Below are 11092 nucleotides of genomic sequence, written 5' to 3' on the forward strand. Positions count from 1 at the left end.
GGAGAGAGCCATTTAGCATCGCATTTAGGAAGAGCTTTAGAATAGGAGTTATTTTGTCTTTGGAAAAAGCTGTGGACAAGGGGAAATGAAAGCAAGAACTCAAGAGATTTTACATGGTCAAAGATACTGCCTCTTTATCCCCTTCTGAAGTATGGCATGTATAGTCATACACAGAGCAGGAGGAACAAGGCTTTAAAACTGGGCCATTCTCAAAGACTTTAATCTCTGGGTATGTGCACAGAGTGTGGGAGCCTCTCTCTGTGCTTGCCCTTTGTTGCACCAAAGCCATCAGAAGAGTTTAATGTAAGCCTAGACGCAATTAATATTTAGCCCTTTGAATACAACTGTGCCTGGCTGTGGAAGGAATGGGGAAGATGGGGAATAAAGTCAAGGCTGCCAGGAGATCCACTCCATACCTTGTGTCATAGCCAGATTTGTATCATCCTCACTATCAGAAGGCCCCTCTGTGCATTAAAAATGACTTAAAAATTACATTAAAATGTCTTTAAAAAACCCTTAGAAAAAGATGCCGAGGTAAATTGAGTGTTATATACAAGTCTTTATGACTGCTCACAGAAATGTGATTGCACACACAAAAAATTATTATGCCCAAATAAATCAACCTTTTGGCAGGTGCAGATGAAAACTTAGGATGCAGAGAGGGCTGGCAAGAAGCCCTGTGAGTTGAGCCTTACAGGCTTCATTAAGCAAAATTTCAAGGTAGGCGAGCGATAGTTGAATGCAGCCCTTTGCAAAGTTATTACAAGTGTTCCTTCTCAAGGACATAGGCAATGTGAAATAAATACTTAGAATAATGCTTTCAGATGCTGAAGGTCATTTTAGGGTAATAATGTGTGAGACCTTTTCCTCAAATAATTTCAGATAATATAGGACTGTGTAGCCAAGATTCTGGTGAAGGGGTGTTTGTGAAGTTGAAGACCAGTAATTCCTTCTTCTTGGTAGCAGTTCAGCTTTTTCCTTCTTCACAGAAAAAAAGCAGTCTCAGTCATTTGCATTATTTCTATTTTCACAGATCACCTGTGTCTCCTTCCTAGATTGTGATAGTGACTCTGCAGATAAGGGCAATCTGCCGAGTGGCAAATACTGTATCCATTAGTTGAAACAAAGTACTTTAGGTTTCAGCATCTCTGAGTTCTTCTGCCCTTGTAAAAAATAAAATGTCTCTTCAACGTTTAATAAATGTAGCTGTAAGTGATAGCTTTTGTGTTTGCATAACAAGTCTGAACGGTATCAGTTGCACCACACTGATGGTTGGACTAGATGATCTTGAAAGTCTCTTCCAACCTTGATGGTTTTGTGATTCTGTGATACAGTCTTCAATTTCTTTATCTGGCAAGGCTACAAAGCATATTCATGATGGTTTGTTAAGGACTATATTAACTGTCCTTGATAGTCAACTATATTTTCAACTATCCCAAAACTAATAGTTTTGCTTTTGCTGAGCTGGAGCTACATACTGAATGAGAAGAGTCACAATTTTTCCGAAAAACTATCACTGTACTGAATGACATAATGGTCTAGAGGAAGTTAGTATGTGATATAACTAAATACTATAGTAAGGGGAACAGTTCAGTTCATACAACCTTGCATTTTCTAACTCTTAGGTATTTTGACTCTGCAAGTTTAATTCTTGGTCGTTGGTTAGGCTTTCCAAATCCAGTAGCTCAACAGAGGGGGTGGTTGCTGCAGCTCTGTTCCCTCAGGTCCAACTACAAGCCAGACTGGGCTAGTATTCGCAATAGTCATGCCTGCAAACACCTTTATGGAACTCACACATAAGCACATACACACAGCTGGCCCCACAGAGCAGCACAGACACGAACTCAGCACTAACAGAAACACAAACTGCACCAACAGCCTCATCCTGTTACCCTCTGGCTGTTCAGGGTGAAAATCTGCTAGTGGGAATATATATATACATACACGTACACCATATGGCTCTCCTCAGTGAGCATCTGGATGAGACACTCAGTCTGCCCAGTAGTTGGTCCCTGCCTCCCAGCACATGGACATAGGAGCCCTGAGGCTGCAGCACCACTCCAGCTGTGGAGAGGGACCCACGTACAGACACCCAACACACATGGGAGGACACACTAAGGGCCCCTAGGAACCATTCTTAGTGCACCCAGGAGCTGGCCTGTATGATTTCCTTTTCCTGCCTGTGCTTCCTCCCTTAGGCATCTCGTGATACATTTTTGTGCAATCCCAAGGTACTCTTCTCCTGCATCCCATATTGCTTCCCATATCCCTAGGCAGTGACACCCCTCAGTTTGGGAGGGGCTCCAGGAAACTGCTTCCCTGTGGTGCTGGATATTGTGCTTGGCCCATGGGGCTGAGTCTCCCCTGTCACAGCCTGGGGACAGTCTAGGGAGAGATCTCATTTCTCTGATGGCATTATTGGTGTTCCCTCACCTGCCCTTGTGCCCTGGTGCTCCTCCCTGTGCAAGGAGATGGGTCTTTTTTGGGCTGGTGGTTCCTCTGGTGGCTCCTGGAGTAGCCAGGGCAGAGAATTATCTAGGTTCCCCTACCTGCTGCTATCTCTGTGTCTCTCCCTGCATGTGTGCAGTTACAGATCACATCACTTGAGTCATCTTTGGCAATCTCACTGGTAAATAGTGATTTCTCTGATATGCCTGACAGGCAGCATTAGACACATACAAAGGATGAATCTGTTGGAGAAATACCGTCCACAGAGACTGACTGCTCTGCACACTCAGAGACGGTAATGTAGGGAGAAATATTTATGTGGCCATAAATCTGGCTTTTGCTGAAGGGAGGAGATTCAAATAGGTAATTTAAATAAAATTATATACTTCTAGGAAATCCTCAGAATGCACTAGTAGAATATTTGTTACAGGCCTCACAGGTTCCACACGGCACTCAGAAATAAATGGAAAACTGTGAGCCATCATAAATTGCCCTGTGACAAATATCACTTCTAAACTACAGTGCAATGCCACTTTGGTAACAGTAAAAGTAGAGCATTATGTGACACTAAGCAAATGCCACCCATTATGTGATTAATGAAATTAAATAATACAGTGTGGCAGAATAAAGAGATGACTGGTTCTTGGAGGGGAAGGACACTAGTGAAATCTCTACAGGATGAGCATGGTGATATCTGACTTTTTGATTTATCCATGTGATTTTATTTTGAGAACTAAATTATTTTCAAAATCAAAAGGAGAGAGAAGATGAGGGAAAATGAGGGATTATGTTTTTGAGAATTTTCCAATGTGTGTTTTCATTAATTTTAGAAATGATTAAAAGTTACAGAATTTAAAATCTGACAAGCTCTACTTACTTTCAAATGAGGAAATAGTCTCAATTTGCTCCTGTGTGAAGTGTGAGCTTATGATTCTTTCCATAAATCCAACTGTGGGATCTTGTAGCTTGACATGTTTATCAAATTTAACATTTCATTGCCTCTACCCGCTTACATTTCTAAAACTTTTTCATGGGCATCCTACATGGATCTGTTTTTAGGACTGCATTATTTATTCTGTCCTTTAAACTCATGTCCTGTTCCCTTTCAAATCCTTCCTTGTTAATTATTTCCTTTGCAGCCCTTACAAGAAGTGATAAAACATACATTTGATCTTCCATAGGGAAATCTGCCCAGTGTAACTCTACTGATATAATTGCTGTTATTCATGTTCCCATATGAATACTCTGAATTCGAAATAATGGGAAGTTGTAAACAAATGGATACTTTTACTTCTAATTACTCTTGCATATAAAAGTTAAGCATGTCAAAGATAATGCGTATTTTGGTCAACAGCTGTCCAAACAATTTGACCTTCACATTGTGTTGCGATTTGACGCTGGCTAAGTGCCAGGCACCCACGAGAAAACTATTCACTCATTTTCATGAGTTGAGATAAGGATTATTGAAAAAAAACTTTAAGGCAAAACAAGTCCAAAATTTAAACAGTATAGAGGAGATTTATTATTGACATAATTAAAAGTAAAAAGGGTAATGTGAACCAAAGCAAACTTTCAGAACACTTTTCTTCCCCAATCCCTCCCTCTTTTTACCAACCATGCAAGGAAACACACATGGGGTTTTGGTCAGTATTTCACTTCTTAAAAGTCTTTCTTTATGTTTAAGGAAAAGAGTTTCTTCTGCTGTGCCGTGGGATCCTTCCCATGGGAGATAGTTCTCTGCGAACTTTTCCAGTGTGGTTTTAACTCTCACAAGCAACAGCCCGCCCAAACCTGCTGCCATATGAATCCGTCCCATGGGTCAAGCAGTCTTCCCACAACTGCCTAGCGTGGGTCATTTTAGTTCATGGGGTTTAGTCTTTTAAGGATGAGCTGTTCTAGTTTGGAAGCGAAGGCTCTCTTCCTCGATCTCTGAAAGCAAAGGTCCTCTCTCTCTGTTCAAGTTCCTCACTAGATTACAGCTTTTCAGCATCCACGTGCTCCAGCTTCACAGGCTGTGTGTGGATCTCTGCACCGCCCCATACACCTCATGAATTATAGGGAAACAGTTTGTTGTATTATGGTCCTCACCACAGCTTGCAGGAGAATCTCAGCTCCAGTGCTTGGAGCACCTCCTCCTTCTCCTTTTATTTTCACTGACCTTGGTGCCGCCAGGTTAGTTTTTCTCATGTGTCCTAACTTTTCCTTTTCCCCTGACTTGGAAGAATGTTGGTGTCTGTAAGTTGCAATTGAGAGGTTGATCTTGCCCGGGCTCCACATCAGGGGATTACTCGCCATGTCTCTTGCTGCTGGCTGCGTGGTTCTTGCCGGCACCGCATGGGTGGTTCTGTCCTCAGGAGGGGCCCAGCCACAGGGTCCCGGCTTTAGGATGGGCCCAGCAGCCCTCCCTGGGAAGGGGCCCAGGGGCCCCCTCGCCACCCCTCGGAGGGGAGCAAGAAAGAGATTCTTGTGATTTTTCCTTTCTTAAATATGTCATCACAGAGGTGTTACCAACCTGTCTAATTGGGCTGGTAACCTGCCCATTGTCAAAGCCTTCAGCGATTGGCTCTGTGCCGGACATAGAAGTTTCGAACAGCTTTTTTCTTCTTTCCCTGCCCCCTCAAACCAGATTTTGTTAAACCAACATATAGGGTCATTCTCACACAGCCACTTGTTGTACCACTTGTTGGTTCAGACCTGAATGTATCATCACAGTGTGCATGTTCACCTGGTTCTTTGTGTCTTCATCAAATCCGTTCTTCACCTGCCTTACAAGGGAGAAGATGGGGGGCCATTGCAAAGAAAAAACCTAACCTGTGTCTCAGTACCTGTGCAAATGCTCAGGATGCTGCCAGTGTCCTAGGTCATAGACATGACAGAATGGCTGAGGTGAGGAGGCTGCTGTGGAGATCATGGAGTCCAATAGCCCACTCAGACCAGGGTCATCTACTACAGGTTGCTCAGGGCTGTCCTGTCATGTTTTGAGTAACTCCAAAGATGGAGACTTCACAAGCTCTCTGGGCAGCCTCTTCCAATGTTTAAGCACACACAAAGTGATGAAGCTTTTTCTTATGTTTAAATGGAATTCCAATTTGCTGGCTCCATCCTCTTTACACTATCCTGTTAGGTACACGCATTGATAATATCCTCCTCTTCTCCAGGCTGAACTGTCCCAGCAATCTCAGTCATTCCTCGTATACCAGATGCTCCAGTCCCTTAATTATTTTTGTGGCCCTTTGCTTGACTGTCTCCATATGTCCATTTTGCCTTTGTACTTGGGAACCCAGGTGTACCTCACTAATGCTGAATAGAGTGGCAGGATCACCTTCCTCAATGTGCTGGCAATGCCTGTGAGCCTCTGCCCCTCTGCAGGTAGATCCCATCTCTTCTTTGCAGTTCTTGATCCTCAAAGTGGGTCCCATCATGGTACCATCCCTAGAGCCATGCAGTCACTTCATCTAATATGTTCCAGGTGTCCCCTGCCCAGAACAAATCTGTAGAGAGCTAATAAAAATATAATATGAGCTATGTCTTCCTGACTTCCTAAAATATTTTTAGACATAGAAAATGAATGCCAAATCTGAATAATGGTCTTCCCAAGTGATAATCTCAGTATTGGGATAGGAATATCAATTTTTTGAAGTTTAGGTAGACCACATATGGCAGCTGGCTCTCAAGGCAAAGTCATGATCTTCAGCCATTAGGAAAGCCATCTGTTAACTTCTAGGGTTGGAAAATTGAAAATGTTTCCTGGCTAATGGAAAGATGGAGAGAGGAGGAGAGAGGATTTGATTTTAACAGCTGCTTATCTTAGCATGGTTGAGGGTTCCCTGTACCACTAAGTGTATTTATCTTTGTTGACACCTCTTTTAGTCAGATTCTCAGTCTTGTCTTTTGACAGGCAGCAGTGACGTTGTTCTTTTTATCAAAAGGAACATGGGGAATGGTCCAAAAAGAAAAAGGAGTAAGTAGTAGTGTCTTCAGTCACAGTTCCTTTCCATAGAGAATTTTCGATGTCTCACTTCTCAGAAAGGGCTTGGCTCTGGAAATTGCTCTTCCCTGTGCTGGCTAAGATTAGAGTATCTGTTATTCCAATCCTAAATTTATGCAATTTAGGAAAAAGTACATGCCAAGATAACTTAAAAAAGCTCCCTAATGAAAACAGTTTAACCTCACAAGCCAAAAGCATGGTATTAAAATTATATCTGCAACTTCCATCTGGATATCAGAGTTAATTTTGTTTTTTGATGGGAGAAACGGTTGCCCCTTAAGGGGCTGTATTTTGCTATGTTTCAAGAAGAGAACTTAAAATCTAATGACTGGCAAGGCTTTGGTGTATTTTCTTACCTCTTTTGATAGTGAGATCCTGATGTTATATGTATTGCAAAAGTCATGCTGCAGAAGGATTGCCACGTCTTCGTGTTATGTTTTTACTTTATTGCCTTTTTGCTATTTGCTCACAAAGGATAAATACACTGAGACAAGATGAAAGCACTGTAAATAATGTGCAACTGAAGCTGACAGATGACAGCTCAGTGTAGTGACTTCCCTGGATGAGAAAGATGTACACTTTTTCTTCTTGTGAGTTCATTTGCAGCTGTGATATACTGTAAGGATTAGTTAGATTTAAATATTAGGTGTCCAGCATCCTAATGGATCATCCAGGTAATGTCTCCCACTAAGGGATATGTTGGCTTTTGTGAACATTTAATGAGACTTTAATCCTCTGTGTTCTTCTGAAAGGACCTCTGAATGTCCTTGGTGAACTTCTTTTAGGTTAGGGGGTTCACTCTTTCTTGTCTTCAGTTGCTATAGATACTCCTTTAATCTCAATACACTTTACTTAGGAGTTGTAATTTGCCTTACATGAACCCAAATATCATCCTATATTGGACAAAAATATCAGATCTCAAGAGACTCTTGGTCAGCAGGATACCAGCATAGTTTAGGTGTTGAGGTTCAAAATTATGAACCGGTCAGTTGTATCCTGGATACATTTGAGATCCATAGTCACGTAGATTTTCACCTTCAAAGTTGCTGAGAAACTTCTTGATTATGCTTAGATGAACTTCACCCTCCACAATATGAGACTGAGGATTTTTTTTTTGTAAGGATGTGTGCTTTTTGGAGATTTCTGCTCCTGCTGCAAAGGTTGTTTATGTATTTTGTATCAAGTGATAAATAAAATATGTTTGTTTCTAAGTGAAAATAATTTTTATATGATATAATAATTGTATTATAATTTATCTTTTTTCTTTCTTCTTCTTCATCCACTGAATCTTGAATTTTCTTCTATTGGTCAGACAGGTCTGGCAGGAATAGACTGCTTTCCAGAGGTTTTCATAGGGTAAATGAAGGTTTTGAACCCAAGTCTGTCATCATCTAGAATTCAAAGAATCATAGAATATTCTGAGTTATAAGGAACCCATCAGGATCATTGAGTCCAGGTCCTGGTCCTACACAGGATACCCCAAGTGTCACACCATGTGCCTGAGAGTGTTGTCCAGATGCCTCTTGAATTCTGTCAGCCTTGGTGCTGTAACCACCTCCTTGGGGAGCACTGTTCCAGTGCTCAGTCACCCTTTGGCTGAAAAACCTTTTCCTCGTATCCAACCTAAATCTCCCCTGACTCAGCTTCAGGCCATTCCCTTGGGTTCTATCACTGGCCACCAGAGAGAAGTGTGTCCCTTCTCTTCACATTGCAAGGAAGTTGGAGGCTAGGATGAGGTCTCCCCTCAGTCTCCTCCAGGCTGAACAAACCAAGTGATCTCAGCCCCTCCTCATACAGCTTCCCCCAAGGCCCTTCACCATCGTCATGGCCCTTCTTTGGACACTGCCTAATGGCTTAATGTCTTTTTTATATTGTGGCACCCAGACCTGCCCCCAGCACTCGAGGTGAGGCTGTCCCAGTGCAGACCAGAGCTGGACAATCCCCTCCCTTGCCCAGCTGGCGATGCTGTGCCTGATGCCCCCCAGGACACGCTTGGCTCTCCTGACTGCCAGGGCACTGCTGGCTCATGTTCAGCTTGGCAGGGACCAGGAGCCCCAGGTCCCTTTCCATGGCACTGCTTTCCAGCATCTCATTCCCCAGTCTGTACACCCAACCAGGCTGCCCCATCCTGGGTGCAGAATCCGGCACATCCCCTCACTGAACCTCGTACAGTTGGTGATTGCCCAGCCCTCTAATCTGTGAAGGTCTCACTACAGGGCCTCCCTGCCTTCAAGGGAGTTGACAGCTTCTCCCAATTAGTGTCATTGGCAGATTTACTTAGTATTCCTTGGAGTTCTGGATCCAGGTTGTTCATGAAGATGTTGAAGAGCACAGGGGCTAGGATGGAGCCCTGCAGAATCCCACTAGCCAGCCTGACATCACCCCATTCAGTATAACCCTTTGTGCCTGACCTGTAAGCCAGTTGCTCATCCATCATGTGTGGGTGTATGCTGCATATTTTGTCCAGAAGGATACTGTGGGAGACAGTACCAAAAGTTTCACTGGAGTCCAGAAGGACTTCATCTACTGGCTTTCCTAGACCAGCTAGGTGGGTTACCTTTTAAATCAGGTTCTACAAGCAGGACCTCCCCCTCATGAAATTGTGCTTGCTGTGACTGATGACTGCCATGAATTGCTAGCTGTTGTCTAAAATCAGTCTCTTCAGCTTTATTTTTGAAGATAAAACTGTCCTTTTCCAGGACAGGTGGGAGAAGGATCAAGTGGAGGATGCTACCCATTGTTACCTCTGAGTCACTGAGAAGGGCAGGATGTCACAGCTTTGTCCTTGTCATTTCATGTTGTCTAACAGTGTGGGTCACACCCGTGGCAAGGAGATTCATGGGTGTCATTCTGAAGTACCTAAATCTGCTTGTTTTGTCCACAAGGAAAGACGAACCAATGAACTCTGCGTTCTCTGAAAGCTGGACCACCTCGTCAGCTAAGGACACTGTGGTCAGTGCTGTGGTAGTTAAGTTGGTGGTTTAGCATTCTATGTATGTGTGAGTCTTGTCTCTAAAACAGTACTTTTGAATTCAAATAAGTCCTAAAGACAGTATTTTGAATTTAAATCTTAATCAAGGAGTTATGATCTCTTTTTTCTTAGGATCACTGAAAAATTAACATGTTTTCCTGAGAAGCTGTTACCTGTACTTTTCAGATAATTATTGATTTTTAAACTCTTCAATGATAATTTGCACTCAGAATGCTTCTAATATAAGAAGTGGTAATACCAAATGATTTTATATATTTCTTAACACACACAAGCATTTTATTTTGATATCAGCAGAGATATGCTTGATGTTAATGTAAAATGTTAAAATAAACTTACTTGAAGCTTCTGCCATTCAGAAAATCTAAAGAAATAACATTGTTTCAGAGTATTGCACTGGGTAACTGTGCATACTGCATGAAGTTGGCAGATTTCAAAGAGCTAATAAAAATATTAGTTATACTGTAAACTACTGTGAAGAGAAGCAGAGAAGAGATTAATTTCTTAGCTCAGCTTATTAACCTTAAATCCTAGAAAAATATTTTCTAAGAAATGTACTTTAGGAAGTTTTCTTGCTATTTTTTTCTTTTTTTTTTTTTTCAGGCCAAGTTGAATAAAGTATATTAAATGGGAATAAAGAGAGAAAACTATTGATGTGCCCTTCAAATATCCTGTTTTCCCCCTCATGAAATCATAAGCCAGAGCTGAGGCACCACTGAAATGAGCCAAAATAAAAATTCAGTGCACCTCCTTGCAGCCTTTATCTCTCTGTTCTTCCACATGCAGAGGAAGCCACTTTACCACCATATCTGCAGTAATTTGTAGGGAGATAGTTTTAGAGGCTCATATAAATCATGAAAGCAGTGTTCTCACAAACAGTGCTTGCAAAAGGCACCCGTAACGTGCCCGACTGAGAGCAATTACCTACAGGCATGCCATGGGCTTTGTTTTTTCAAACCTTTCCACAGTAAGTGATACTGTGAAGTGAATTAATCTCTCTTTTGTCTTCCCAGTAAGTATCAATTAGTGTAAAATAAGGTCCTCTCTTCTCCAGCTCATAATTGTTGCTTCTTGCTTGATTTGTCTGCTCTGGCAATTCATACTCAAAAATGCTCTTGAAGCCTTTGTGTGCATTCTTGCTGTGTGCAGCATGCCTTGCTTCTCTCAGAACGGAAAGCTGCCTGTTTTAGTAAGACAGCTCTACACTTTAAAGCTTGCACATAACAGATGTAGACCAGAAGACTGAACAAGGGCTAAAGGCTAAGCAAAGAAAAACAACAGGAAAGGAAAAGACACGCTGGAAAACTTGAATTCCATAGAGAGTCTGATGTCAGTCTTCTCATAACATCAGGTACAGTCCTAGAAATCCCTGAAGATAGTGAGGGAGGCTGAACCTCATTTTGTATTATTGAGTAGTAGGAACAATCCCCTTGAGATGCAATACAGCATGAGTTCATCAAGTTCAAGTCGTCAGTTTAGCCACAAAAGGCCAGTTTGGCCAACAGGTTTAGATATTCTATCACAGAATCACAACTCCTTTCCAAAATGTAAAGTTCCATACTTCTATTTGGTTGCCATTTGTCACTAGATGCTAAATATTTTGTATTTACAGTGTTCACTGGAATAGGGATTGGTATTAAAATTCACTTCAGGAAGCAAAGCTTCTT

The sequence above is a fragment of the Coloeus monedula genome (assembly GCF_965178545.1).
Source record: "Coloeus monedula genome assembly, chromosome: 2".
NCBI lineage: Eukaryota > Metazoa > Chordata > Aves > Passeriformes > Corvidae > Coloeus > Coloeus monedula.